The sequence below is a fragment of the Myotis lucifugus genome, unplaced genomic scaffold, assembly GCF_000147115.1.
Source record: "Myotis lucifugus unplaced genomic scaffold, Myoluc2.0 scaffold_31, whole genome shotgun sequence".
In the NCBI taxonomy this organism is placed as follows: domain Eukaryota; kingdom Metazoa; phylum Chordata; class Mammalia; order Chiroptera; family Vespertilionidae; genus Myotis; species Myotis lucifugus.
Window position 1 is genome coordinate 5,058,477 of NW_005871079.1, and position 7,539 is coordinate 5,066,015.

Consider the following 7,539-nt stretch of genomic DNA (forward strand, 5'->3'; position numbering starts at 1 on the left):
ACATAAGTGTCCTTTTTTTCCCCCCCGCCCTTGACACACCCCTACCCTCCCTTACCCCCCAGTGTCTTATGTCCATTAGTTATGCTTATATGCATGCATACAAGTCCTTCGGTTGATCTCTTACTCCCCTCCCTCCTGCCCCCCAACTCTCTCTGGCCTTCCCACTGCAGTTTGGCAATCAGTTTGAGGCAGCTCTGCCTCTGTATCTATTATTGTTCAAAAGTTTGTAATGGTCTTTATTATCCATGAATGAGTGAGATCATGTGGTATTTTTCCTTCATTGACTGGCTTGTTTCACTTAGCATAATGCTCTCCAGTTCCATCCATGATGTTGCAAATGGTAGGAGTTCCTTCTTTTTAACAGCAGCATAGTATTCCATCGTGTAGATGTACCACAGTTTTCTAATCCATTCATCTACTGATGGGCACTTAGGCTGTTTCCAGATCTTAGCTATGGTGAATTGTGCTGCTACGAACATCTGGTTACATATATCCTTTCTGATAGGTATTTCTGGTTTCTTGGGATATATTCCTAGTAGTGGGATCACAGGGTCAAATGGGAGTTCCATTTCCAATTTTTTGAGGAACCTCCATACTGCCTTCCATAGTGGCTGCACCAGTCTGCATTCCCACCAGCAGTGCACAAGTGTTCCTTTTTCTCCACATGGGATAACATAATTATAAATAACCATAGCTCTTTTAAAAATGAGAAGAATTTTTTAAAAAACCAAGAACATAATAAACATAAGGCACAGAAAATTATTCTAAGACATAGAATCTTTGCCTTCTAGGCAGATTACTCAGAAGGTAAAGAAAAACTTGATTACAACCTCTTATTAAGAGCAGACCAGAAATCTAAGAAAATTTTATCATTTTAACAGCAAGAACCCCAAATTCTGTTTTTTTTTTAAATCAATATAATATTTGACACTAAAGCTTTAAAAAACTTCTTCTAAATGAAACCATCAAACCTTTAAAAACAAACAAAAAAACCTTAGCCAGCTTTGACAATGACAAAATTCCCTCTCTGAGAACCTTCTACAACTTTCTACATTTTTTCTGGTTTTGTCCTATACTTCTCTCTTCATCCCCACCCCCTCCCACCCTCCCCCATGGTCCCCTCCCTGTCTGCCTAGCTTCCTTCTGTCTCTTCATGAAGGCATGCAGTGTCCTCCTCCCCAGGCTGTGTCTTTGTGACTAATAAACTGTTATCAATCTCATCTGTCCAGTGTCCATCTTGGCCATCTCGTACTACTTGGGCAGGGGATCATTCTTCCTTCACCAATGAGGTAAAGAAGAGGTGAGCATGATAGAGGGAGCCTATATCTCAAGGGGCTGGAGTGGGTAGGGAAGGGTTGCATAGGAGGTAGAGTCAGTAGAGGTGCTGACAGGATAGATCAAAGGGTTTAAGGCAGCTGAAGAGAATGTTAAGGTGATAAAAAGGAGAAATGGAGATAGTGGGAAGGGAAAGGTTTCAGATGAGCTAGTTTGAGAAGATACCAAATTTCCCAAAAAGGCCTTGGTAGTCCTGAATTGCCTTTGGTAAATTTTGCCAATTCCTGAAGATATTAAACTAAATTAATGCTATAATGACAACTAGTCAGTGGGAGAGACAGATAGAGGGTGCCGGATCAAGTAAGAGTTATTTGTGGGATTAACAAAAGTTAATCCCCAAAAATAAACTTTAAAGAAGGTGAGAAAGAATCCCACTTCATTAATTCCCTGGCCTAATCCCTGGGTTGAGGAACAAAGGGAGAACAGAAGAGGTCTTACAGGAGGGCCAAAGAAGAATCTTTGTTGGAAAATATTCTCTTTTTGCTAAAAAGAATTAAAGTAACTTCAACAGACAAGATGTCCTGAGCACTAGCTCAAGAATGGAACTCACCAAAGGATGTCAAATTGCTGAATGTGGGGGTCCCTAGGGGAGGTATAATCCTGATCTGGGTCACAGCACCATTAAACTGTCAAATAAAACCAAATCTGAATTTAGGTGAAGGGAAGACTTGTTCAAAGGAATTACCACAACAGGGAAGGGGTCTATTGGACTACAAGGGGGAGAGGGTGTAATAGGGAAAATGCTTCCATTGTAAGATATGTAAGCTTTTGAAAGGCCAGGCAGAAAAGGTCTCTTATAGGGAGGAGTCCAATGGCTAGAAAGATCCTATCTCAGGGAGTGGGATTGTTGTAGGCAGTTAGAGGAGAGCAGAGCAAGGTCGATGGGCCAGGTACAGAAGATCACCAGGGTAGAAAGCCCCAGGTGCCTAGCAACAGACAATCCATTGTAGGATGGGACCTAGCCCCCAGGGTGACTTTTCCTCCCCTAGCATATTGCTGGCTCACAGTTTGGACCAGGACCACTTGGCCTTTCCTACCTAGAGATAACATCTAGGCCTCAGTAGTATTTCAGCTCCAGGCCCAGACAAGCAACAAAACAGCCTCAGGACCAACTGCATTGAATAATGACCCTCTGCCTGCCCTGGTGCTGGCCAATCAGTCAGTGGAGACCACAACCCTGAAAGGACACACCTGGAAAACTGCTGAATATTCCTTTGAGATCTTCCCCTGGGGCCTCCCCTAACATCCCCACCCTTAAAACCCTTAGGACTGGAGGATCCAATGCTCTCCTTCTGGGAGCATGTTACCATTAGCTTCCTCATTCCCAAGCTCCAAGGGCCCTTCCTTTACCTCTATAACTTGTTTCCTAAGCTCACTTCTAGGAATTACTTCTTCCTCTGTGATTTACCAAATAAATGTTCTCTTACAGTTTGGGTCTTGGCTCTGAATTCTTTCCTAGCCAGAACCCAAGTACCAAGGTTGCTGAACCCAGGTTTGGTCTGACCCCATTTGTCAGACACCTGGTGTCATTCCCACTGCCTACAACAGGATACGCAGGAGGCATCTTTGAGCTCAGATGGGAAGGGGCCATTAGGGCTTCGTTCTGCATCCCAATGCTGGCTTAGGCTGAGGGTGGATGAAAGCTCAAAGGCTTGGGAAGGGAGGGAAGCCAGAATAAAGTTTGATCAAGGAAAGTGAGCAGGCATTTTGTGCAGATTGGCCAGTGGGGACAAACAGCTCAGTGAATCATTTATGAGACAAAAAAAGAGAATTTGGAGGGTCTGTGTCTGGCCTCATCACAGGTAAACAGGAAGCTCTCTGTGAGTCTATTCTAAGTGAGTCTTGAGCAAAGGTGGTGGTTCTTCCCAGTAAGCTGTCTTCTGGAACACAGAATAGTGTGCGTGTGGGGGTTTCTTTAGCCATCACTATCTTCTGGGAGCACAGTTTGGGTCAAGTTCAACATTATCCCCCTTACTTAAGTTACACTTAATTTTTTTTTTTTTTAGCCTCTGGGATGATGCTCTAACTAACTGAGCTACATGGCCAGGGGAAAGTTGTACTTTTAACCATAGTTATAGTATATTTAAAAAATATATTATAATTGTCTTAAATTACCACTATAACAGCTCTGTTTACTAGGACTTCCCTGCATCTATATTAGGATATTTGATAGTTGTAATCATGGGTTTACTCCTTATGCTGGTTATGAAGGTATATCTTGAAGTTCAAACCCATCCTTCTGTACTCTGGTGATGCTGTGGCTGTGACACAGCAAACCATATTTCCTGTAAAGTTTGCCCATAAGGTGGTGCTTGGAGAGACTGGAAGCCTGGAGTGGGAAGAAGGGACTTGCTTCTTGATATCAGTTTGCTGTAACTGAGGAGACAGAGGGAAGCTGGTAGTCAGGAATGGGGACCATGGTGGTGGTGGGGCTGGGGGAGAGAGGAAGTAAAACTGGGGAACCCAGCTAGGCAGAATTGCTAGGTAACCCAACTGGACATGGAAAGAAGGGCACACAGGAGAGACAAACTTTAAAATGTATGGATTGTTGCTAAAACAAGCAGGTTTCAGATAACCCACCACAAGGCAATGAGGCGTATAAACCAATCCCAAGGATATTGCTAAGGCAGAAGTCTTTGAAAAGGCCAAGCAGGAGCTAGCAAGGCTGTATCCAGCCCCCTAGATTAAAAATCAGGCATTTGGGAGGAACCAAGATGGCGGCGTAGGGAGTAGACCTGTGCAGGCTGCCTCCCACAACATCATTGAAACTACCAACTATAAGACAAACAATCACCATTCAGAACCATGGGGAAGTTGGCCCAGTGGAAGTTCTACAACTGGAAGGAGAGAAGGAAGCGCAGTGAGACTGAGTAGGAGCTACAGAGGCGCCAAAAACAGAGGTACACAGTCGCACGCCAGGTGGGCTGCAACTGGATGCGCGGTTTTTTTTCAATCGGATTGCTCGGGGCAGGTCTCTGAGGCCCCAGGCCCCACAAGGAGAGGCGGCACGGTCTTGCAGTGGTCGGAAAGCGAGGGAGGCTCTGGCACGCAGCTGCTCGCCGGCACTGGGGGACGCGAAGTCCCCGATGTCCCGGAGAGGCGAGGAGCCGCAGAGATGCCGCCATTGCTATTTGCCCCACCCCAGCGACTCCCTGAGACCCTGCCCTACTCAATTTACATTCCCATCCAGGCTGTGCCAGAGGCACAAGAGGAAACGCCTGTGCTTTTACAAACTCTTGAATCCACTGAGCTGGTTCAGGCGGGATCATGAGGCACCAGACCCTACGGGGAGAGGTGGCACGACCTTGCAGCAGTCAGAAAGCGAGGGAGGCTCTGTTGCACGGCTGCTCGCCGGCACTGGGGGACTCGAAGTCCCAGAGCCCCAGAGAGGCGATGAGCCTCGGAGACGCCATTGCTATTTGCTCCACCCTGGCGACTCCCTGAGACCCAGCCCTAATCAATTTACATCCCCATCCAAGCTGTGCCAAGGGCACAAAAAGACCCACCTGCGCTTTTGCAGCCTAACCCAACAAATTGCAGACTTCAACTCCTTGAACCCATGGGAGACACACTCAAGAAGCAGACCCAGGAGAACCAAGATGGCAGTGTAAGGTACAGACCTGTGCATGCTGCCTCCCACAACAACATTGAAACTACCAACTATAGGACAAACAGCTATCATACGGAACATGGGAAAGCTGGCCCAGTGGAAGCTCTACAACTGGAAGGAAAGAAAGAAGAGCATTGAGACTGAGTAGGATGTGCAGAGACACCAAGTACAGAGCCCAACCCAGCAGGCTGCAGATTTCAGCTCCTCACATCCAGGAGGGACGCACTAAGGGGGCAGAGTCGGGTTTGGGGCAGGCTGGGGCCGGGCCCGGCTGGGCCGGCAATGTGGAACCGCTGTACCAGCAGGCGCACAAACACGCCCACCGGCTCCAGTCTCACGTGGGGCGCTGGGGGACGGCAGACAGGCAGTCTGTGCACTTGGTGGAGGGCGAAATCCGAGCAGGCGTGCTGGATGTTCAGCCACCAGGAACGCCGGGAGATTTTGTCTGGTGGGGAGCCGCCCAGCAGGGGACAGAGTGCCAAACTTCGTCTTTCCCCCGGGTGAGGCTGGGGACGGCCTCGGTGAGGTCGGGACAGCCCCCGGTGAGGCTGATATAGCCCCCAGTGAGGTCGGGATGGCCCCAGTGAGGGCCGGGATGGCCCTCGGTGAGGTCGGGGATGCCCCCGGAAAGGTTGAGATGGCCCCAGTGAGGTCGAGACTACCCCGATGAGGTCAGGACGGCCCCGGTGAGGTCGGAATCGCCCCGGTGAGGTTGAGACGGCCCCCTGTGAGGTTGGATGGCTCCAGTGAGGTCAGGACGGCCCCGGTGAGTTGAAACAGCCCCAGTGAGGTTGGGACGGCCCCGGTGAGGTCGGGATGGCCCCGGTGAGGTTGGGATGGCTCCAGTGAGGTTGGGACAGATAATGGGGACCAGTATAGACTGATGAACAGGGGTAGATGCAGAGGCAGAGCAGCATTGAACAGACTGTCAAACTACAGTGGGAAGCCTGGGGAGGGTTTGGGGGGGGGGGGTGGTTAAGAGATCAACCGAAGACTTATATGCATGCATATAGGAATAACCGGTGGACACAAGACACTGGGGGGTGAGGGCCGGGGGAGTGTCAAGGGGGGGAAAAAAGGAGACATATGTAATACTCTTTGTAATACTTCAAGAAATAAAAATTATTTTTAAAAAAATCAGGCATTTGCTCTTGCTCCCCCACCCCCACCCCCCACCCCTGTGTGCTAGATTCCTGGGTTGATGGCAGGAGATATGCTCCCCTGCGCCCACGTGGCTTATGGCCATGTGGGACTCTGCACATGGACTAATAGACTTGAACGCCTGACTCTAACATAGAAAGGAAGCTCTGGGCACTGGCTTACTCCTAACCCCAGCTGCACCTTTGCCAGGACTTCCTTCTCTCAATAAACTTTGGTTCCACTGACCGGTTTGTTCTGCGACTTCATTCTTCTATTTCGTGAGACGACGAACTCGGAATCAAACCGCACGTTTCGGTTTCATAACTGCCACGTCACCCAGCAATGGTTCTCTTCCCTGGCTGCAGCAATTGGTTCCAAATTCTAGTTTTTAATCTGCCTTCTCAGATCCAGCAACCTTCAACATTTACCTTCAGAAATACCCCAGGGTAGGGGGCTGGGGGGGTACAGTCCCTTCCTTGGAAGCCTGAGTCCCAGCTCCCTCCAGGCCCTCTTCCATCTCTTAGTTTCTGATAATCCGAGTACTTCTCTATCCAGATCTCTCAGTGGCAGCTGCTTCCTGCAGTTACTATCTCTCGGTTACTGCAATGGTTCCTCTTGCCTTTCCAACCCTCCATTGCCTGTTTAAGCAATTCCTTAAAGTTTTTCTGTAAAAAAAGCTGCTGAGATTTCTGTTTTCTGAGTAGACCCTGACACCCCTAAGAAACCCAGAAATACCCTTTGAACTCCTTGTATAAATTTATGATAGGTTTGTTATTGTGGTAACTAAATGACATTTATAGGATATACCCAGTGTCCAACTGACAAAAATCTATATTCTAAAAGTTAATTTATAAATCCATTGTTTGAATCTTGAAATTATTTTTCCAGGTAAAACAATATTACACATTAAAATTTGATGAGCAGATCAATCCACCAATGCTCATAATATATCTGAAGCACAACATTGTACAAATTGTGTTAGGGAACAGAATTAGCATTGTTTTGGCAATGTTAAAGAACAGAATTCAGTGGAGCAAATTTGGCTTTATTAAGTAACTAGAGGCCTGGTGCACAGATTTGTGCACTGGTGGGGTCCCTTGGCCTAGTCTGCGGGGATCAGGCTGAAACCAGTTCTTCGATATTCCGCGAGGGGTCCCGGATTGTGAGAGGGCACAGGCCAGGCCAAGGACCCCATGGGTGCATGATCGGGGCCAGGGAGGGACTGCAGGAGGGCTCCAGGGCGTGCCCAGCCTGTCTTGCCCAGTCCCAATCTGCTGGACCCCAGCAGCAAGCTAACCTACTAGTTGGAGCATCTGCCCCCTGGTGCTTAGTGCACATCATAGCGATTGGTCGAATAGTCAGAGGGATAATTAGCATATTAGGGCATATATATATATATATATATATATATATATATATATATATATATATATATATATATATATAGAGGCCCA